Genomic DNA, 25072 nt, shown 5'->3' on the forward strand with positions numbered 1-25072 from the left:
AAAAACAAACAGGGCAACCCCCATGACACGTCCTGATCACAATGGATGAACAATGAACTGAATACTTCCAGCTGGACAGGAGCGCTGTGTGATGTATTAGCAAAAAGCCAAGCAGAGGTTTCTCATTTCAGTCCAGAGTTAGACAGTCAGTTCCACTCTTTGAGAAAGTAGTTTTCATAGGAAAGCAGATTTGAAAGTCTCAATTCAAATACAGTAAAAGAATAAAACAAAATGTAAAAAAAAAAGTTCAAAATCAATCACTGCTTGACAGAGTTGTTACAACACACTCTCTCTCTTCATTTCCTTAATGACATGAACCAAGAACACAATTCTCTGCTGAACAGTTTTGACTCACTTGCATACTGCTTGCATTTTCCTTATCCAACAGAAAGGTATACTATAAAGTTAAGTGAGGCTTGAGTATTTGTATTCCCCAATCACTGTTTCTGCCAGTTTTTTTGTACTCGCTTGTTTTCTTCAAGCTTCAGATGCAAGAACACTTGAAAATAAATGGTAAATCCCAATTGAAATCATGTTTTACTACATTAACAATCAATGTACTTGGCACAATTCTAGTTAACAGCAGCTGAACCTTGCTGGTTGAAATACTGACTAGATTGTAGAAAAAAAAGACACACTGCAAACCACAACCAAACAAAGACAAAGAAAGTTTTGAAATATCCTGTACTTTCTCAGTATCTTTAAACTGCAGAAAATTTTAAGCAGTATTTTGCTGTAACACAAGATAATCTATTTCTTATCCCATTACCACAGAACTGATGTAAAGCGAATTCAGTGCTCCAGTGYTTCCATTTCCTGTTACACAGGGATACTGACACCATTATCTCTTCATCAAAGAGCTTTGAGATGCACATAAAAGAAATGCTAGGGAATAGATAAATTATAGAGTTAGTTACTTCATTTGAAAATATATACTAGTACCAAACACAGTTGTAAAAACAATCAAGAGGGAAATGGTGAACAAACATTTGATCACCAGAAAAATTAGGACACTTCGTACTTGCAGCCTTGTCTTTGAAATTTTCTACACTAACTGCCCATATTTTTGGTTACTTAGCAATAGTGTATGGCTTCTATATATTATTTAATCCTGGAAGCTTTAAAAATTTGGTTTCTGAGATCACAACCATGACCAAGAAAAAGGTGTTCTAAAATTTAAGATTGACACAATTGTATTACAAAGTAATTTGTCCTTCTTTTTGTGATTTTTGTATATATCATTCTAGACACATAATCACAGATAGATCTCATGCCTGATTTTTGACAAAGGATAGCTTGCCTAAATTCTCTGTATTGAAGGCTACACGAATTCCACAGCCAGTATTTCTGGGGAAAAACAAATAGGACTGCACGCAAACGTACCGAAAGTTTTTCAAGTGATGATGAGTACTGCACATCAGATGTTCTTTAATTTACAATCTACAATGCATGGGATGCAAACAACACTTGTGTCAATGAGTAAGGTATGTTAGTACATTACCTCACCTTTTCCATGCATTCAGAAAACCCAAAACCTGGGCACACAGACTCAGGGTAGAACAGGAAACAATCTGTGTCAAACTCCTCAAAGGGGAAAGTGAGGCGCTGAGTACAAACACCCATTCTGCTCTGACAACCAACTGGGACAGCTGCATTTCTCACATGGTAAGTGTTATCCAATGGCACTTATCAACATCAGAAACTCCACTGTCTTTTGATGCTCYTTGATAACTGTAATCTGAATATCAAATAGGCAAAGTAAATTGAAATATTGCCTAATGTCTGAATGTCAAAAGCAGGAAAATGGTGAAGGGAACTGCATCTTTTTGGAACYGTGGGTAAAAAGTGTCCTATTACAAGAGTAATATACTTTAAGCACTTCCCTGTTYTTTTAATTTTTTCTTACCAATGGCAAGGATCTTAAGCACAACACATTGCCTACAARGGAGCATTTTCCTCAAACCAAATTTTCTCTGAAACTTTTTAATCTGCAACACTGTGGTCTAATTTTGAGAAACAGAATGTTGTCAGCTCCTACTGACTTTATCAGGGACTGCCGATGCATTTTTCTAAAACTAATTTTAATAGTTCATCTAATAAAACTATCACCTTTCCCTCTAAAGCTTATCTCGGAAAGTGAAGCGCTCAGCCTCTTTGAGATGCCTTTGAACTCGCTTAACTCAGTGGAYATTTAGATGAAGTCTGCAAAACTTTTTGCTCTACCACAGACTACCTACTGTCTGAATGTTCTAAAGTTCTGGGACAAATATATACAAAGAGGTACTTCTGCCAAGGACCCTAATCTGGTATCAGTTCACATTTCCTTCTGTGTACTTTAAACCTTTTATTGACCCTTTTCTCCAGTTTGTCTACAGACATATACTCAAATGAGACATGAGCAGCAGTGTTCAGCCATGTAGGAGAACATGTAAGGCTTCTACATCAAGTCGTACTCTTTCTGGAAAGATTTTAGGCATCAAGGCAATAGCAATATATTTTTCAAAGAATTCTTATGGCTTCATTAGCACATTGTACATTATTCTACGAAACAGCAAAGGAAAAAAGTTCGTGCTATAGCACCTATCAAGTCCTAATAACAAAAGGCAAATAGAGAAATCTACTTTTATATATATATATATATATAATATACACACACAGATATGTAGACATAAATAYGCACACATACATACATACACATAATATATAAAAAGTAAGCAGTAGAAATTTCTAATCCCAGGATGAACAAAGGGGGAAAAAATGAAACATAAGAAGAAACAACTTCCCCACAAAGATGCCTTTCTGTGGCTTTTACATTACCTAGATCCATCTGTCAAAACATATTCTCCAATAGGTTGTATAACTGACACTTCAGAATTTATGGCTCTGATTCAGGAAAGATTTAGTCCATCCCTCTCCAGTTAAACATTTAAGTACATGCTGAAAGTCCTGTTGAAGTTATGGACTTGCCCAAGCAGTTTTGTTAAACGGAAAATGTTGGCTTGAGTGAAGCCTATTCAAACACATTTATTTTTGTGAATTCATGTCCTCCCTTACCTGAAAACAAGACCATGAATAACACAAAAGACTGGGGATCAGTGATGAAAATACAGCCAGCACACCTCAGAGGAAAAGGGAGAGATCGATCTTGATAATCTGCAGGAAAACCTGCATAACTCTAACCAGTGCCAAAAAGCGGCAGATGCAGGGCTTCCCATAAATGTAWCCAAAATCAGAGAATGTAAAGGTACTGATGACTTCAGCCTCCAAAATGTACCACAGAGAGTGTATGTCCACAGTGAAGCTTACAGTGCAGCTAAACAAATCTYATCTTTAAACTATCTCAGACAAGAATAGTACCTGACCAGGCTATATGGTGCCTCTACAGTTTGATTAAAGACCAGAAACAATGTACATTAAAATTGCTTCCTCAGGCTGAAACGTAAGTATTAAAAATCAGGTAAACACTGAGTCACCAGCTGTAGGACTGCATTATATATGCCACCAATGAAAGGATCTAYGATCACAGCAACACCTTTCACATTTAAATAGCACCACAGTACAGCAACGAAGATTCACAAGTAACAAAGTCAACATGAAAAAATGTTTGCATTACCTTCAGGCCAAATATAGTATGTGTGAGGGAAAGGAAATGGCCACAGCAAAACAGGACACTTTACATGACTTGAAATCTGTGCCATGAAACTCTKTTTGAGATGAGGAGTCACAATATAAGCAATGGACCCCAATCTTTTTTTATATTGTAGCCTTGGACCTGCCCATTTCAAAGATGCCAGATTCAGCATGCTATTAAACCTCTAATATAAATCTCCCCAAAGAGGAGAAAATGACAAAAACTCACTCTCTGGTACCTGCAAAATTGATCTCTTTGTGAAAACCATAATTTAATTTTAGTTAGCTTGCATTTCTARAAAAAAATAAATGTCAATAACCAAATGAAAAGGAGAGGTTTGTCCTCTGTCTCTATGTTCCAACCATAAAATAAAAAAAAAWTWAAAAAAMMAAAAAAAACCCAGTGTATGATAATAATAAATTAAACTATTAGTAAATCCAGGTCATGAATTTACTTTTAGTCAAATATGAAGCAGCTTCAGCACTTGTGAAAGAAAGGAAACTTCTTTTATTCAAAAATGTCTAAAATTCTATGAATTAAATTTTAGCATTCATCAGTGTGAATTCTTATCTTTGAAATATACTATTAAGATAGCTCCCAGTTAGCAATTAGCAAGATCACATGTAGTGGTCTATAAAAATGAAAAACAAAGAAAGASTGATGTAACAACACAGACAGTACCAAGCCTAGAAGAAAATTATGGTGCACTGTATCCTTTCATAGGCATTTTGTCATCCCAATCTATATGCACATCTGCAGTTTAGATGTTGCACATGGCAGCATCAGAAGAACAGGGATATTTTCAGTCAGCTTTGAACAGCCTGTCTCAGAAGCAAATTCAAGGGGAACAGCTGAGTAGGAATGCTTCACTAAAAAGCCATAGTTTACATCCTGCTTTACACCTGGTCTGCTCAAAAAAGCTCAAGGCAGAACTAAGCACTGCCTTCTCCCTTGGTTTTTATCTTGCTCATGATAGAGCACCAAGAATGACAAAGTTAGCTAAAACCAGAGAAAATGGAAATAGCATCCAGGCCCCAGCTCCAATGTCCCACAGGAACCTAATAATAAGGAATACAGAATAGGCCTCTCCTTTGCTGCTCCGCCATTGGAAGGCTCCAGGCACAGCAGTGAAAAGGTTGCAAGAAAGCGAAGGAGAAACAGGGCTCAATCTCTGCCAGTCAATAAACCCTCTTATGGCAATTCTTCTAAGAGGGAAGTGGGCATCAACAGAAAGACTCTTAGTGCCCCCATTGATTCAGTGGGATAAAACAGCTCCCACAAAGTATGGCAGTTCTCTCTCTAGTCCCATTTCCCAGTGCCATACTCTATAGTCCTACAGAGTTCAGCTAAGGCTGGACCTGACTCTGTGCACTGGAACAGCTGTTACGAGAGGTGGGGGTGCAATTCTGCCATTATGAACTCTAATTAAGTTCTATATTAAAAGACCAACTCCGCTACAAGAAATTTGACTGTAGCTCTTCCATGCCAGTTACATAATACAAGTGTACATCTTGAATTTTGCTGCCTGGGGAAGGAGGGAAAAATTATTTTGTAAACAGCTGCATTTTCCAATTCATCTACTAACCAACTTGTTCTCAAAGGCTGGCTCTGTTACAGCAGTCATCATGTTACACTCACTGAGAGTATATCTAAGCATACACATGCACATGCATGTTTGAATTCATACACACATGCTAAAGTTATAATACGTGTGTAAATTTCATTCTATATTTACTCATTTGCGGTAAGCGCCATTGCTAATGGAAAATAGACCATGTCTCCTTCTTAAGGGAATGATTAGGATCACATGTTTCACTGACTCTTATGTTGAAGTCCTTGCCGATATTTTTGAAACCAAATTAYTAACAGCATACTAAACTTATTTCCCTGGTGAAAACCACTGGCTACTAACTCAGTGAATATGAATACATTTGTCCCTAAACATGCAAGTAATCATTATATAAAGCCAGAGGCCTAAAATGAATAGGTATGGGGCAGATGAGAGCAAGGTTCATATGCAAGAGTAACATACTCAATAATCGAATGACTTTGTTTATCTGAGAAATTCAGTATTACATCACTTTTCCTAAAGAGAATATAAACAGGACATTTTTGAAGAAACAGTTACTTAATGTGCAACTTGTCACCACTATCAGCTTTAGCATAATAAAATACATGTGGAAAATCCCTTGAAGCAAACCTTCTGCAAAGCAGATTCTTCCCTAGTCTGGGTCAGAGGGTGTGTGCGTCTATGAAGGAAATGCTATCTCTCTCTCTTTCACACACCCACTCACTGTAGGTCACACAGCAGAGCTCACTGTTGTGATGTTTCTGCTGTATGCATGGCATCAGCTCCTTGAGGTAAAGAAATTACCATTGTTTCATGGGGACCATCAGTGCCTTGTAAAGAAATCCAACAAATCACACTTCAACATATTAAATAGCAGCACTCATTAAGATTTCAGCCAAAGATCTCTAAAGTGCTTGGCTTAGAAGTTACACTTACAAGTATTTTGTAAGTATGGATAACATAGCATTACCTAAGTGAATAACCTAACCAAGGTCACTCTGGAAAAAACACTCAACTGACAAACATAATGATCTGCCTCCAGACTCTACTTTTTGAACCACCAGGCCTCAATTATTATGTTTAGATGGAAATTTGTATAGTCTGATCTGGCAAGGAATGAAGCATCTCTGGGAATAAAACTCCTCATATCTCTTTGACTCAATGTGCAATATTGGTACTAATACGTCAGGAGTGGGCAAATCAGGGCAATTTGCTGCACATTCCATAGTAAGAGGTTAAAAGAATTATTCTAGTAAATGCATCATAACACTCCTTCAGCTCTTGGGTAATTGTAAAACACTGAAGAACCCCTCTTGTGCTAATTGCACTTTCTATAACTAAGCAAACTTCAGTCTAGCCTGATAAACACCTCCTAGCACAGCTCTGTCAAGATTTTGACAAGATGGCTTTTGTGCAATACCTTTGTCATGTGAGCAAAGGTTGATAATCTTTTCAAATTCTGAGACGCAGAAGTACCAAAAATTAATGAGCAGGCAACCATTGCACCCTTATATATTTTAACTTCATAGCCTTAAARTCAGAGCTCTGAATAAAGAATACTATCTTTAAGTCATTCTAGTATTTTATCCCTTATGGCATCAAAAATCTTGAAACTGTTTAAATTATTCTGAGCCACTCTAATTGTTCTCAAAGGCTATGACAGAAATCAAATAATCTGTTCTATTTGTTTAATAAAAATACTATACAGTTGAATAATAAGAGCAATAGAGAAAACAGATGAGAAGGTATACAGAGATGTAAATTTTCCTTTTACAGACAGCAAATAAGTAATTTAATGTAATTACAAAATTATTGTTGCAGTCAGAGTTGACATTTATTATATAGTAGAATCTCTCACAAAATATCACTAGCAGAAGAGAACTATAGGTGAGCAGCAGCAATGGGTTAATAAAAGATGGTATGCTATTAGATAAAGCTTTCACAGGTTTGCATCTGAAAGTCATAACATAACCTTTTATTTCATGTGTCACTGTGACAGAAGGTTTTCAAGGCACAGTTCTTGAAACTGCAAGATGTTAAACAGATGTACTGTACAGCCTTCCAGATTTAAATCATGAGAACTGCATTTGCAGCCTGTGTGTTGTATCTCCATTTTTTTCCTTATCAGCTCTGGATGCTTTTAAATAAAACCATCTGTTTTATGCACTTTTTTTTTCCTTAACTTTTTTTCTTATTCAGTAGACCCTAAAAATCACTTCCTCCTTCTTTTCTTTTCTCTTTTTTTTTCTTCAGACTTAAAAAAAAAACCTAAACAAAAAAACAAACAAACAAACAAAAAAAAACAGTTCTTCAGAAATATACCTCTTGGGCAGGGAAATCTCTTTCTACTTATTCTGCAGGTGCTGGCAAACTGATCCAACTTCCTAGTGTAAAAAATTCATCCACTGTAGRAATAGGGAGAAGTGATACCAGTAAAAAGAAAAAACTAAAAGCTGACCTGCTGAAATTTCTGCTTGGATATGCCTCTAAACTACTGAAATACTGACAGTCTACCTTCTCCATTTTAGCTGCTGCTTGYGCTCTAACAAACCTCTATTAAGAAATCTTTGTACAGTCATACATGTTAGATTTCATGCCTGCTCAGAGCCCACCACTTGCRTCTTTGAAACAATGAATGTAACCATATTTTAAATCCATCTTAGTAGATCATCACAGACCTCTGGTAGTCTTCTCATYCAAATTCCCTGTAAAGCAGAGCCTGTTCAGGAACGTATTGACTGCTTCTAAGGGTGAGGATTCCATGTCTAATATAAAGCCCAACTAAAACCACTAAAAAATTTCTTTTCCTTATATCTAATCAGAATTTGCTTGGCTGCAACTTATGTCCATTGCCTGTTATCACATCAACGTGCACTTCTGGTGCTATGATTTTCTAATTTAATACACCATGGTATTAGCATTTCTCAGAAGGACACACTGCTGACTCTTGCTCAGCTTGCTGTCCATAAAGATATTTGGGTCTTTATGTGTAAATCTGCATCCTATCCAAACAATCCCTAAGCTGTAATGCTGCTTGGGGCTTTTCTGTCTCAGGTGCAGGACCCCATATATTTACTTTTCTTGGACTTTGTGAGGTTCCTTCAAGACCACTTGTCAGCCTGTGAAAATCCCTCTGAACAGCAGTTACACTCCAACATATCAACTTCTCTCCCCAGTTTGGTGTTACTTGCAAATATGCTGAGGTTCATTCAGTCCCCTGTCCAAGTCATTAATGAGGAGTTTGAACAATATTGGCCCCAGTAGGGACCCCAGGGAAACAGACAGTATTTTACATACCATTGGGTATACAAAGGCTGAGCTCACAAACTACATTGTATGATCCATGTAACACTGCATGAAATAAAAGAAGTTTCCAATTAACAAAAATATGTAAATTTACTAAATTGGACAAATAATTTTGTGGTAGCCAGCATAGTACAATGGCTAGAATTTTCACTATATTATAATGGTATTTACGCATTTTTGCATTGATGCATATCCTTTAATTAACATTGCTGGTATTGTTCTTAGGTATTCAGTGCTACAGAGAAATGTGGCATGTAAATGAAGGCTGGAAGCAAACTCCTTGATGCAAAGAATTTTTTTAAATCTCAGTGAAATACACCAGAAAAAATGACAGTGCATCAGCCATCACATCAGAAAACTGAGTGCMTCTAGATAATAAAATTGAAATTTTCTGTGAACAATAGGTAATATATATTATACTTTTTACATATGTAAAAAGGTCCAATGAATTTGCATTGCAAATAGCAACAATAGGAACAGACAGTATTCCAGCAGAGGGAAAGAGACTAGACATGTAAGGATGAACCTCAYAGCAAACATTTCCAAAAAAAAGGCAACCCAGCAACACCACCTAGCTTTTCATCCATGCAGAACACAGGCAAACCATTTGAGGCAGGCCGTCACAACAAAACAAAAATCCTAAAAGAAAATCTTTTATCACWGAAGAATATATGAAATTTAATAATGAAATGGAAACTATTAAACATTTAAAAGTGCAGACTAGTAAAAGTTTTTTTAAAAAATATGAAAAATCACACTGCTGTGAAATGCACCATTGCACGAGAAGCTTGCTGTTTGATGGATTGGGGTAAAAAATACTCAGCACCTTTCAACTCCCCGGAGCTGTTTGAGTTTAGGAAAAGTCAAAGTAAGTGCAAGCAGGTGAAGATTCCATCATGTTCTGAAAAAAAGCATATATAAATTGTTTCTATTGTAGATATGTCTTTCTTGGTATTTATCTACTTAAAAGAAAGAACACATATTCCAAAGCCCTGCTATGTTAAACTGCTCATAAAACACTCCTTGCAGAAACAGCTGATTCTCAGGTTTTTAAAAGCACCAAAATGCACAAATCAACAGTGAACTGTTGCCACTGTACACAAAGCTGTGACGCTAACCCCACTTTCAAGCTGGAGCTTTAAATCATCAGTTTACTGGAGACRACCAATTTCTCCCAATCTATGAAGAACCTTCTGCCTAAAAATTAATATAAATTAARGAATAATTTTCCTATTCTGCCTTCTGCTGTTACTCACCATTATGCTTATCTTGATTTATGGCAGTATGAAATGCCACCAATTAAAAAAATAATAGAGAAGCACTTTCAAACATGTAACATTTAACTGAGTTTAAGTCAGTTGTAAAAAGAAAAAAATTCAAGGGTTCCAAAAGTATATATTACTTCCACAATACAAAAAGGGGCTATGAAGTTGGGTTTTCCAGCCGAAAGTCAAATTTTCCTTAAAAATTTGTGTTTTAAAAGTAACATTTTATCAAAAATCTAGAAATTAGCATAAACCTTCTGAAGAACATGGAAAGTCAGAACACTCATAAATATATTTGGGGCAATAAGTAAGAAAGAATTTATTAAAAAGATGAATGGCATGGTTAATTTTAAAGTTCCTAAATAACAGAGCCAGGTGAATAATTGACAACCAACCTCAGATCTCGTCAGCATGAAAAGAAAAAGATCTAGTTTGTACAAGACGCATGAGATGTTCTGATTGAACTAAAGACAACCATTTATATATCCCTGATGTGAACCACTTACAGACTCCTTTGACAGACCCTCTTCCTGCTACACTTGTCCAAAGCAGCTAATGGAGATCTTGCAGCTCCCAGCTGTTTGGTAGGCAGCTCACTGGGTCAGAAATACAGATTACTTGGATTCATTTAACCTCAGTACAAAGATCATTCCTCTTTAAGGAAGAAAAAGTTCCCATCTTAAGAGTATCATAATCATAATAGAGTATTATGCTAGTGAGCATCCTTCTGAGTGAAGGGAAACATTTCTTCAGATCTCACTTTTGATCCAGGATAGCATATATTAAAAAGAAAAAAGCTTGTTTGTCTCCTATTGCTCTATTCACATTTAAACTTTTGACAATATTTAAAATTACTTTATGAATTTGATACAAATTACGAATAATTTTATCTCTCCCAGAACATACTTCTAATATGGAAGATTGATTCACCAAAAAAGTTAGTCACATTCTATTTAGCATAATCGTTGTCTGAAGAAGCAGAATGTAAATATAATATAAAAGGGAAAAAAAAAAAAAAAGGGGAAAAAGGGGAGGCAGTGGGGAAGAAACCCCAACAACCTGCTTTTAAGCTATGTTTTCCGAACAGGAGCAAGAGTGCGGCCATAACATCAGTTTTTCAAGAAAGCAGTAAAGAAATGTTTCTGCCTAATATAATATAATATAATATAATATAATATAATATAATATAATATAATAATCTGCCAAATACTTCTCTGCTAGGAAAAGCACCTATCAGCATGAGGTTACACACATCTGGAAAAATCCTTTGCTTTGTGATATGGGTTTAAACCCGTTTTTTTTGTTTCCCGGCCAATGCACCAAAAATGTCGTGGTTTGAACTTGGTCGAAAGCCAAAGCACCCATGATGTTCCCCCCCACACACCAGAGAAGGCAGAAGGGAGAGCAAAAAGCCCAGTTAACACTAAAATTTATGGCTTTTAGAAAAGATAACACGATTGAAAGAAAGATACGTATATGCTCCAGAAAATKGTCAGACAGGCTGAATAACTTAAGTTGCAAAATAGATTTATTACTAAAAACTACTAAGAATACTACCGCACYGGGGAGAGAACAAAGACATGGAAAAATTTACAAGGAGAAGATAAAAATGGACATTTTAAGACACCTGTTATTCTTTCCGGGAACCTGTCTCTCAGGTTATCACTCCCCCACCCCTCCATGCCTTCCCACATGCAAGAGAGGCAGGGGATGAAAGYTTAACATAGATCGAACTACTCATTATGGYTATCATCCAGCATCATAGGAGAAGAGTCCTTACAGCTCCAAGCTGTGGAAGTTCTTTTCCCAAGAAACAGTCAGTGTATAACTGCTGATGGCATGGGATTCTTTTTCTTTACCTCATGAGAAAAAGGAAAACAGTCCTACAAGGCTAGCTACTTCATTCTGAGGGCAAGGCCACTCTCTCAAATCTCCTGGCAGAACACAATTTCTTCTAAGCGTCAACTTGCTTCAGACATGAGGGGAGGCCAAGCCTCTTCCCCCTTTTTAGCTTATAATCAGTCCAGTCCACCAAGGCCAGGTTTTTCTCAGAGCAAGGTCGCTCTTTTTTCTATACAGGTCTCCCATTGAAGAAATAGTCCTTCTGAGAACAGCTTGTTTTCTCTATGTTCAAGCACCAAAGCAACAGCACCTGTCTTCTTACTGTGATCTTGGGTCTCCATTTTTTTTCTTACATCTCCTCACCCTCCTCCTCTGTCCTCTCCCAGTGCATGACACTAAAACTAAACACTAACAACCTGAAAACTAAATGGTGACTGCCTTCTATCTTGTTTTGAATTCTTCTTAAGTACAAGACAGTACATCATCACAGAGGTGTAACTAGCATGTGCAATTGGCCCAGGCCTGACSAGCAGCCTGTCCATCAACCTCAAAGCCACGATAATATTGTGATTATTAAGATTGGCTCTAAAACACAGGGGGTAAGGCTCCTTTTGCTGAAGAAGGAGAAAGCTTCTAGAACTTGGTCAAAGGAGCCATCTTTGTGGTTTCTTGGTSCCAACCACCCATCACCAAAAACCAGACCGAGTAAAACCAGGATACTTTGGTAACAGAAAACATGGTTAGTACAGAAAATATGCTTAGTCTTTTATTCTCCTTGGRCCAGCTGCAATTATTCCACCACAGGGGACTGAGAAGGGAGTACTTCAGTGTTTAACTGAACCAACTAAAACACACAGGCACTAAACAGAGTAAATATGGGGTGTATTATCAGCTATTGCAATCTCCCTACACACTTTTATTACCTTCTGTAACTTCTCTGGAGACTTTGAACAAATCCTAAAATTAAACATGAAGCAAGAATTTGGGGCGCAATATMTTTGAGGAGATCATAACACTTTATAAGCATAAATAAGAAGATGGGGGGGTTTTAAGAATAAATTTCAGMTTATCCCCTTTCATCATTTTTTAATCCAGTTAAATCAAGCTGCAATGCATTTCACATGCAATTTTTGACTCAAAACTTCAGGCAAATATGATGTCTTACTAAGTAACCACAGGGGGCAGCAGGCAAGATTGCAAGATTCCTCTGCAGAAAGACTATATTCTCTTATTCTATAATTGGTAAAATAACTCCTAATTACACTATATACACATAAATTTCAAGCCTTTAATTGATATGCATAGATTTCATACTTTGGTATATAACATCTCTTTCTTCCCATTTAATTGGAAAATCTGCACAAAAAGCAGTAAAAAACATTCCTGACACAAATCTAGAAAAAGCCCTTTATTCTAAAAACCTAAAATCTATTTAAGAATTCTGTTACTTCTCTTGCTGAGAAGTCAAGCCTGAGTAATTAGCACGAAGTTCTCCACATCCCCTCTAGAAAAATAATAGCTTCTATAAATGAATTTGTGATCTAATGTTAAATACGCATATTGAGGTTTCTTTCCACCCACCCAAAGTCTAGCCTACCTACTGACAGTTTAATCAGAAATAAAGGAAAGTGAATTAACAAATCAAACTTATTGGCTATCTAATGTATTTCATTATCTTTTTAACATCCACATGGATGCATATTAATTTCCAATYAATGGCATAGCAAATACAAACAATAATTGTACTTAAGTACACATTTTATTCAGTTTCACCCATCACCCCACAGAGTTCAGAGGTTGTTTAGATGGTCACTTAGACAGCTACATTGGTTAAGATTCCAGCACTGGCTTTTGCTCCTTTGATTTGACAAAGGCCAAACTGATGCAAAGGCAATAATCTCAAAGAGAATAACTACAGTGTGAGAAGTGCATCTGTCTTTCCTTCTGAGGCAGCTGAAGATTTGTATCCATAGAATTTGGTGTGTTCAAAACAAAAATTCACTTAAAACAGTAAAGAAGTTTGGAAAAAGTGCTTTGTGTTGGGAAATCAGTGACACTTCTTTCTACACCCTCTCCTAGATGACTTGTGAAGATATAAACTATCTCCACATGCTTTCATTTCATGCTTATTTTTCCACCACTCATCTAAAATATGAAGCAAAGCTTACACAGTGAGAATGCATTTGTATTTTGCTCTGAAATAGGAAATTTGCAGGGATAGAAAATTCTTGTAGAAGAACCAACATGTCACAAGAACCTATAGTTTGCTTTTGTTTTTATAAACCTGCTTCCAATAAAGGGTAAAGTTAGATATCTACTTGATTGGCAATTGCCCTGGTCTTGCTGTTCTTTTAATTTCAATTACAATAGCTGTTTGGTTGAGAATCATTTTCATTTTTTAGATTCTGAAAGGGCATATTCAGAGATAAAGACATGAAAGTGTGTTACTGAAATTTTCAAATATTTTGAAATTTCATTGAGGAGACACTAAACGTGACTTTCTTTTAATAACACATATTTATAATTTACTCTAGTTTTAGCAGTATCTACTAAAGTTAGGCCTTGAGAAAAAAAAAAAAGCACATAAAGAAAAATCAGTCTATATTAAGGATATATATTGTGTTTCAAACCACATGACTTGGAAATCCTCAAGTATGCACTCCTATTAAGACCATATTCTTGCACCCTAAAAACAAGAATGTGTAATACTGAAAAATTCAACAGGTTCTTATGATCAATAGGACTTACCATGCAAGGTCTTTTCAAGTATAGCAGTATATGATGGAGAGTAAGCAATACAGAATACTGTATCAACAGAGCTAAAGTTCCCACTAGAAGGTATCATGCAATTGGATAAGCTGCGTGTAAATGCTACATCCAGAAAATATATATCATACAGACTGTCAAACCCAAGTTTCAGATTTAATATTGCATTCATGAGGGAAATGCTAAAAACAAAGAGTCAATAAAAAATAGCTAAAGATGAAAAGCACTGCCATGGAGGTAGTAGGAAAGCATCTGTATAATGGTAGCATGTCTTGGTATAAGGGTGTACAGAAGGAAAAATGAACAGTGCAATTTGCTACTGCAGTTTTCAACATGAAGAAATCACTTATCCAAAACTACTTCAGTAAAGCTGTGGAAAGATGGGGAATTCCTAAGCCTTTTAAATCAAGGGACTATCACAAAATAAGAACTGGGGGAGGAAAGAGGGAGGTAGTGTTTTAAATCTCAAGTTGTCAGTAAATATTCTTCTCACTTCATAATTTTTCAGGGGAATCAGGAAGAAGAAGATTTTTACAGAACGTTATTGCATAAGTGATTTAAAGAGTCTCTCAAACTCAAAGCCTGTATCTTGACGTCTGGCACAGAGAACAACTGTTTTACAGAAATGGATGTCTTGAGTRTCACAGGAAGGAGTAGAGAAATCCTATCTTCTCTTTCTCATTTGTGAACCTATGGAAATAGAGTATCTGGAAGAACAAGATGTGCAGACACAATATAGCATTGCTGTTCTTGTTTTCTTTGGGTGAAAGTTGAGGACTACAGGATAATGTGTTACTGTTGCCTGTTCTATGTTAAGGGAGCATCAGACTACATTTAGGTGAAGCTCCTCTCCAAAACCCAGCTCATGAAAACTCATTGCAACCCCTCAAAATGGCCCTTGCAGGTTGTTAGCCTGACTCTCAAAACTCTCCGATCACCAATCCATACAGTTCATCATAGATGAACATAATGTTTGCAACATTGGTAGAAAAACAGAAGAGAGGAATTGTTTGCAATTTTTGTTTGTTTCTAAAAAACTATTCTTTTTTAATTTAKTGCTTTTTCTTAAGAAATTAAACAGGGATCCATAGTGTAAATACCATCTGCTTGGCATCTCAATTTATTCTTTTGTCTTTCTCTTACCATTTATAAACTTGGCTTCAAATTCTTCATTTCTCTCTTTCTCTTTTCTCACTTGTGAGTCATGATCTCTTATTTAATACTACCATAAATCAACTTTAATCCACTACCCTCACATTGAGGTAATGACCATCCATGTAATTTCCTTTTATTTTTCTTCTTCTGTGAGCTATGAGGAGTTTCAGGTATCATTCTAAACAATTAAAATTGAGTTGGGTCATCCCAAAGTTCTGTCTGTAAATCTGATCAAAATCTGACTTTTTGTTTTCTGAGGTTTTTTAATTAACAGKAAGCCTAGATTGTTTTCCGGGACATCAAAAAAGTTTTGAAGAAAATTCCAGATCAAGAATGTCAACCAAGGTTTATATGTAATTCAAMAGAAGTCTTACCCTCAAAATATACTACAAAAGTACCCATTTTTGGATTTTAACTTTTATAATTAAATGCTATTGCTGCTAACTAGCCAATTGAAATTGTGTAAAGAAAATTTCAGCATGTGGCTGGCTGCTCAGAGTGTTGACGTCTGAATGCTATAGGCAGTTTTAAACTTAGGATGAGTTCTTTAAAACAATGGGTGTATTCCTGGCCTCACTGGTCATGCATAGTGAGGAAACACTTTCTTTTTCTTCATCAACTGCCTATTTGAATCATCCTAGAAACATACATGAAACCACTCAGAGATGAGAGAGAAAATGGTGATGACAGAGAAAGCATACCTGACTAATTAATGCCTTTTTGTGGTGGTTGGAAATCCGTATGTTCAAATACCCACTCCTACTCAGCCTACATACTTGTCTTCTCACTGTTCAGATATTCCTCCTTGATAGTGAGAGGCATAAAACTAAAACAGTACATTTTTTTTAAGTGTTATTGCATAACTCAAATGTAAAATAAACATGTCAGGGTCTCATCTGAAAATATCACCTTTTTTCAGCAGTGAGTAGGAGTCCCAGATGAACTCAGGCAAACGAGTGCGGCAAATCTTGTCATTTCAGGATGATAGGCCAGGGGCATGGCTTGAGCTAAGATTTTTAAATCAATTTGAGCACTCAGGTAAGAACCTGAAGAGCAAATGATAAGTAAAGCCTGCTTTGCACAGTTTCTGCAGTTTCAGCACAGTTTTTTTGTTGTCATTGGATTTGCCATTTTATTTTCTTCCTTGCTGGAAGAAAATGTATCATTGTCTGTAGCAACTACCATTTGAGAGATTCTGAAACATGTATTCTCCAGAATATCATCAGTATTTTCATGCCTACAAAACTTAACTCACACTACAAAGCTTCAGCACACTACTTAAAAATAGATTCATTTGCAATCAATATAAGTGATAAAGACCAAGGATAAAATCTAGCCCTTACAGACTCTGACAGAAAAAAAAAAATCTCCAGGCTATGTTCTAATGAACTCTAAGAAAATTAGGTGGCAATTAATCTTGAAAGCAAAAAAAAAAAAAAATACAGTAAGAAACATTAAAAGCAGCTCTCTCCTCATGTTATATACTGAAGCATGTCTAAAACTTGGTCAGAAATCCCCAAGTTTATTATTGATTCTATTAAAAATTTGCTCAGTAAATGAAGTCACACCTACTTAAGAAACATATTTTAAAACAAACAGTGATTTTTGCTTACTTGATTTGATATACTTATTTGAGTCAGGTGACCAATAGTCACAGATAGCCTCACAATTTCCATATTGTGGGAAAGGGAAAAACACCTATTTAAACCCACTACTACTTTGTGATGATGATTCAGTGAATGTTAATATTTAAAAAAAAAATAAAATCTAATTGATTCTAAAGAATCAATTACTTCAGCATATAAACTTTCTTTAGGCTGAGAGACTTGATGAGACGGACATACACTTGTAGTACCTTCTTTCCCATACATGCAACAGACATAACACTCATTAAACTTCASCTAAATGCAACAACTGGTTAAATCAAAAACCATCTTTTGACTTGGGCTTACACTCTGTAGGGGATTTCTCAAAATYTACACATCATCTAGCTCAGTATATCTAAGTGTGATTGCCTTATCCCAAGCATATTCTGGTAGTGTGAGACACCAAATAAGAATTTTTTGAAAGCTACTGATGCCACTTTGATGAACTGCAAGGTTAGGGATCCTTGTGTAACTTCTGCAAGTACAGAGACTAATCCAAGAGTTTGAGGCACAAGAGACATGTATTAGACTCCTAACACTGAGGCCTAAGAAAGACTATGAGGTTTCAAAAATAGTCTCTTTGCTTTTTGACAAGTGTTCTTCTAGAAAGAAGTGCCCAGAAAAGCTAGGTGACCCTTCATGCCTTTGAACAGCCATGACTGCAATGTAATTTTTAAACACAACTGAGTATCTTACGAGAATGAAGCCCTTTTTTGAGAACTTCATATTCTCCATAACCAATAAATAATTAGGTTATGCTTCTTTTCTCAGTGAAAATAGTGTTAGCTAAAGATATAACATTCATATATATGCAGACTTAAAAGAGCACTGTAAAAATACTGCTCCTAAGCATCACTTGYTTGCTTGCACAAAGGAAATACAGTGAATCTAAGGGCATGCTCAACTTATTTCCTGTAAGGCTCATCCGTCATTCAGTAAAGATGTTCAAAAGTGCTGTTATTTCTCATAAGGCTTTATTTTAATATATATCACTTCAATCACTGAATAAAAAATTATTTCCCAACTTTTTTGGTGCCCTCACATCAGAAGTTACACTTTCAAGAAACATAACTACTGCATCTTTACAACACTGCTTCTCAGAGCTCCAGCTTCATGACTAAGAAGCCAAAATAGAAAAAAAAATAAGGATAAAACCCACTATGTCATGTTTTTCAGCTATTTTTAAAATACCACATTTTTAGGTGTTCAGATAATACTTCAAACAGTTTCGTTTACATCATGAGAACTCAGCACTGCTACATATTTTGCATATGGCATCATAAGACAGGTACTCAAAACATGAGGCACACACATGAAATGATCTTTTAATATTTTGATTAAACGGACTTATCCAAAACAACATGAGAACTGGGTGGCAGATGCAGAAAGAGATTCCTGTCTGGCAACTTCTATAAAATGGAACCCATATTTCTGCACCTTCTTACCTGTTTCACTACTTTTTATATTCTGAATCAAATGGATTAAGAATTTGACAGAAAACAATCTGGTTCACAAGGGAACTAAATGCCCTCTTCATCATCAGTCAAGTCTGTCCTGCATGCTTCAGGAAGAGGGTACAGCAGGAAGACATTACCTGTTTTTAAAATATCACAGTATATAGGAATTAAGAAGTTCTACAGTAAAGCTGGTGGTGAGTTTTCACACTGATGTTATTCTTATTTATTGTACCATTTCTAGACATCAAAGTTCAGGCACTGAAATAGCCTAAACACTCAAGCTACTATAGTTAGACAATTCCTTATCTAGGCTTCAAGTAAAACTGGCACCTTTGGTCTTGCAAAATTTGTGAGGGTCTTGTGGAACATGACAGGAGGTAAAAGCATGCACTCTGTGTGATTCCAGTCCTCTTGGTAATAGCCAGCTACTTTCCACTAACCTTAAATAGATAGAACAGAAAAGAGCGTATCTATGACACTGCCATCAATTTTCTGCTCAAGTCTCTTGGAGAAACAGCTAATTCTCTAAAATGGAGCAGAAGAGCCCCCAGGCAAAAACTAGTCATCAGAATATGTTGATATGGTAAAAAAAAAMCCTATATTTCTGGAAACTTGTTACCCCCCATGAGTAGGTTATTTTACCAGAAATGTTTCCAATGCTCTTGAGATTTAAGCAGACAAGCAGCACTGGAAATTCTGCAAAGCTCAAGGCAAGCGAAAACCAAACCTCATAACAGAAATTGTTAAGATACCCTCTTTTTTATGATTATCCTTGTCTAGAAAACAGTTACATATTAAATATGTATACAGACAAAATCCTTAAGTCATTAACATAAACATAAAGGTTTTTTTCAAGACTTTTTCACTGTAAGCTCTCCATAGTCATTGTAACAGAGGCAGGCCATGCACAAACATGGCACAGTCCTGGACCAGATTTCACTACAGCCAAAATTTAAAACACATTTCCTATTAAAATATTCCTCACACCAAAATGCAAGTGTTGTTTCATTTCGAGACTTTCCTATAACATCTGTATATAGAACTCTTACACCACATATATACTGCATAATTGTGCATACATGAAAATCACATACTACAAGAAGTATTGGAATTGGATTTTCCATTTTACTTCTTCAAAATACATTCCATTTCTTAATCCATTCCCCTTTAGAACAGAATCTACTTTTATGAAATTCCCACAGACAGAAAGCTTGAAAACATTTGTAATTTAGTATAAAAGAGCTACTCTTGACAAAATTAAAGGGTTAGGTATGGCTGGTGGTGTGGTGTTTTTTCATTACACAGAATTTAAAAATTGAAATAAAAATTTGTCTTGAGACACTAAAGCCAGCCAGTGCCCATTTTCAACTTAGCAAGAGAGGCAGGAATACAGCTGAATTTCTGATTCAAACAACACATTAATTTTAGGTGTGTTCATCCGGCTATTTCACTTTCAGTGATTTGGCATTTTTAAATGCAAAAACATTCCATTGTAAGATTTCCAACCAGTTTTAGTACTTATTTAATAGACATATGAAAAATTTAATTCCTCGCTCTTGTCTGTTAGGAATTACTTCCAGACACATTGTATTACCTCAGGCCTTCAATCAGCTGCTTTTCAGTTGCAGAAACCTCTACATGTAAAAAATCTCCCTATAGTATTATGGATACAAATGTAATTTCATTCATCTTGGGACAGGCCTCAATACACCACAAAAATCTATTTCAACAAAGAATAACAATTAAAATATGGTCATATTAAAATTTTTAAAAAAAACCAAAAGCAAACAAAAATAACTCCCAATGAAAATCAAACCCAAACCAGCAACAAAAACACACAAAATAAAAAATATTTTTAAAACAACCAAAAAAAGCACCAAAAACACACAATAAAAAACATCACCAAAACAAAAACATCCTATACATTTTGTAACTTTTGCTGTTTTATATGTTCACAATAATTAACGTAGAAGCTTTTACCAGATGCTTGAAAATTTTTGCCAGGATGCATATTAAATGATTTTCAAAGAGACAATCCAGAGGTTAATGAAAAAAAAAAAAAAAACAACCTACCACCTTCATAAGTTTCCACAAACAATAAACTTAAATCATCAAATACTTGCCAGCTATCAAATATTTCAATACTCAATTTACTGTGACATTTTTCTGAGGCATAGTCAACGAAATGGTTAAAGGAACTATAATGGCCTTCTGGGACAGGAAGACTAAGGTTTCTGTAAAAAATGTTAAATTAATTTTTATAGTGATGCAAAGTCAGGGAAGAGTTGTTAAGGGATGGCCTCTTGCCACAGGGTGGAGTTTTGTTATGGTATCCTTTTAGAGTCTGCAGGTGTTTGGCAGGAGCTGAAATCAGGGCCAGCTGTGATATTTCAGGTCTGATATTTTCCTCCCCATATTTCTCAGAAGTGAAGTATCAGGATGATGTCTTACACCTGATGTGTTCAACTTGTGTGGTATGGCTGTAACTGCCGGGGGGGCATGGGGGAAGTGCCACTGCATGGTTTTCATTTTATTTTCAGCTGACAACATTCATATAGTAAAACTCATCAACACAAATGGATTCAATATAGTGAAACACCAGATTATAATTTATTAAACTGCCCATTTTTCTGGGTTGTTTTGCTGCTCCCTATATATGCCAGCCATTTAGTTAAAGTAAGAACACTGTATAAAAGAATGCTGAAAGAAATTACAGTGCAAAAAAGAGGAAGATAATGTTCTAAAGGAAAAAAAAAAAAAACAACACCCATCAGTCTCCTCACTTTACCAGCAAAGATCTTTGTTCTTGCGAACTTAGCTGCAGTACAGTGCGTACCTGTTTTTGTTTTGTTTTATCTTTTGGGAGAATTTGAATAGTTTCTATTAAAAATGGTATTCTCTTTTAAGTTTGTTTTGTTTGGAAATCTTCAAACCACATTTTATTTCATACACATATTCCCCAGGGTATGTTAAATGGGACCATACTGAGTTCACTCATAAGATTCTTAAATGTTTTAAGAATTTTTTTTAATGTTTGCACTATCTTGGCTTGGTTAAAAGAGCACATTTTWAAAAAAATAGTTTAAAAAACTTCCAGTATATAATTTTTTATTAAAATAGTCTATACTATACTACTAAGTTTGCAACAACTTTCACAAACATTCCTTTCTCCCTCACATTTTTAAGAAATTTGTTCCCTTAACTAGTCAATCTCCTCTTTCTCTCAGCCATTTTATCCATATATGCACAAGCACACACATAAGCATTCACAGACTGATTGACTTAGCAGTACAAATGCCTGTGGTATTCATTTTAACTTCAGAAATGAATAAGAGATTATAATCAGTGGGAAAAGTGGACATTTCACTTCATTCATGGAAAAACAGTATCACCTGGCACTCCAACTTAGTAAGAAATTTCCTGGGTTTTGGCAGCTCACTTGGAGTATAATTGAAACCGTTAACAATATTAACAAAATGTCCTGGGATCAAAAAATGTGTTGTTTTATCTCAGTTTATAGAAGTTATATAAACCACTCTCAGCCGTCAGAGTTCTGTGGTCTTCTTTGTTAAAATAAAATTTGAAAATGCAACCCACCTTTAGACACTTGAGTTCCTTTAGACCATTTGAATCATCTCCTATAGTTGTCTTCCCCTTCCTCACACTTGCTTTTAGTCATCCCTTGTGTTATTCTAGCCCCTTCCCAGGATTTCTGTCTTCATCTGGTACCAGCCTAGAGCACCCTTTACAGCATTATTGACAGCTGAGCTAACACCCATGCAGTGAATCTTGGCCACTAATGGTGGAAGCCTACACTTGCAATGAAAGGTGTTTGCATTACGGATGTAAATATCCAAAGATCAAGAGGAAGATGATGACAATAAATAAAGTAAACAAAATGTCTAGATCCAATCCTAATGGTAGCACACAAAATGGAAGATGTTTGCAAAGCCTATTTATTATCTATTAGAAGTAGATAAGAGTTTGGCTAAATCAAAGTATCATGGGGTTTGATGCTTTTCTGGAGTCTTTGCAATGGTTGCAAGCAAATGGTGATGAGAAGCAGATTACCGGGTTATGATAAACTCTTTAATTTTACATAACAATGCACATGTTGCTATACAATATTAGTATGCATGGTTATCAAATGCAAGTTGTATTACACCCTTCTTAGAATTCTATTTTCTGATTTAAATTGAGTCTGAAAAAAACACCATATGGGAGCACTGGGAAGAATTATTACAAAGTTTTCATACTTGATGACCGGGTTCAGGTTTACACGTAGGAAAATGGGTGGACTGATGAATGGGTGGATGAAGATTTAGTTGGATTGTCACATCCAGAGGGTAGGGGTCAATGGCTCGGTGAGATATGATATTGGTGACAAGTGGCGTCCCTCAGGGGCACTTACTGGGACCAGAACTATTTAATGTCCTCATCAATGACAGATGCAGGGATCAAGTGCACCCTTAGCAAATCTGCAGATGACATCAAGCTGAGGGGTGCAGTTGACACACCTGAAGGATAGGATGCCATCCAGAGGGACTCGGACAAGCTCGAGAAGTGAGCTGATGGGAACAGCACAAGGTTCAAAAAAGTCAAGTCCAAAGTCCTACACCTAGGTTGAGGCAGTCCTGAGGAGCAATATGAGCTGGGGCATGAGCAGACGGAAAGGAGCCCCGYCAAGAAGGAATAGGGGGTGCTGGGGGATGAGACGCTGGACATGGGCCAGCAATGTGTGCTTGTGTCCCAGAAAGCCAAACATGTCCTAGGCTATATCAAAGGAAGTATGACAAGCAGGTCAAGAGAGACATCTTTCCCTTTTACTCTGTTCTCATGAGAGCCCACCTGGAGTATTGTGTCCAGCTTTAGGGTCCACAGTATAGGAAGGAGCAAGTTGGAGTAGTCCAGAGGAGTACTGTGAAGATGATCAGAGGGCTGGATGGAGCACCACTCCAATAAGGGAAAATCAGAGACAGTTAGGAATGCTCATCCTGGAAAAGAGAAGGCTCCAGGGAGCCCCTCTTGTGGCCTTCCAGTACCTGAACGGGGACTAGCAAGGTCTGTTATGATAGGACAAGGGTTAATGATTTTAAATGGAAAAAGGGTCAATTTAGATTAGCTATAGTAAAGTTTTTTACAATGAGGGTGGGGAAACACAGGAACATGTTGCCCCATCCCTGGAAATATTCAAGATGAGGCTGGATGGGAATTCTGATCTTGTTGAAGATACCCCTACAGATTGCAGTGTTGTTGAAGCAGATGACCTGAGAAAGGTCCTTTCTGACTCAAAATATTCTATGAATTGATGAAAAATCTTGCTGTGATTAGATATGTTCTTGTTGGTGGGTGATGGTTTTTCCCTATTATACCTGGGATTTCATAGTGCAGAAAATACCTAGATTACAGTCTMTAAGGCGATAAACTTCTTCCTCTGTCAGACACCATCAGTGGTTTTTTTTTTCCCATGCTTCCTTTGAACTGAAAATACCTGTGAGAAAATGCTGCTTTCAGAAATGAAACAAATGCAGCTATGCACAAATATCGGCATTCAATTTCCAGCAGCAATAAGAATGCAATGTCCAGGTGCCATGTATTTCAGAGAAGGGTGCAGAAAAGATAAAGCTGTTCAAGGAGTTTCATGAGGAAGAGGTTAGCATGCCCCTTTACAGGAAAACATTTCATAAAACATACCATATCTAACTGCAAAGCACCGTGGTGCCTTTCACAGATAGGCTAACCATATCAAGTAGTAATCTGACACATATATATAAATAATATATAGATAATTATAAAAATACATATGTGAAAATAATATTTAGGTGAACTCTAACAAGAGCAAGGTAGCCAAGCTAACCTCTTTTCAATTTGGGAGGTAATAGCCCACGACATATAAGGTTTTAAAAAACAGTCTCTTTCAGAGTACTGAAAATTCACAGCATCAAAAAGAAGCATGGAATATTTTTCCAATGTTGCCCCAAGTGGAGCCAAGTCTGAGTAAAATAATCCTGCTGTATGTTCYTCAAAGCCCAACCTAAATCCCTGAGAAGGTTGCAAAGTGAAAAATTTGGCCCATGCATACTTTACAGCATGATAGTACATCATTTTAAGGAGAGTGTATTTATTTAATAAAAATAAATTCCCTATAGTCATCTAACAAATATTATTTTATGCCTCCAAAATATAATACTAATATTTACAACAAACATATTTATTATAAAAGTATTCTTTTATGACAGGGATTGTTTTGCCTGTTCCTATTTTCCTGACACTACAATCAGTCATGACAAACACTTATGACAGCAGACATGTACAAAACTGAAAGAAAAAACAAAAAYAGTCAATAATCAATCACTTTTTCTTGCAATTCTCATTAGCAGAAGTCAGCTTAGAGGAGATTCATCACACACTAGAACATACATAAAATACTCAGT

General features: G+C 36.2%; 1 protein-coding gene across 12 annotated transcripts in view; it reads right to left on the bottom strand.

Annotated features, from left to right (window-relative positions):
- SUGCT (succinyl-CoA:glutarate-CoA transferase) overlaps positions 1-25072 on the bottom strand; it is a 323333-nt gene that overhangs the window by 160256 nt on the left and 138005 nt on the right. The gene's annotated exons all lie outside the window — the stretch shown is intronic.

Source organism: Malurus melanocephalus, unplaced genomic scaffold, assembly GCF_030028575.1.
Source record: "Malurus melanocephalus ecotype Western Australia unplaced genomic scaffold, MMel_1.1 scaffold_145, whole genome shotgun sequence".
Taxonomy (NCBI): domain Eukaryota; kingdom Metazoa; phylum Chordata; class Aves; order Passeriformes; family Maluridae; genus Malurus; species Malurus melanocephalus.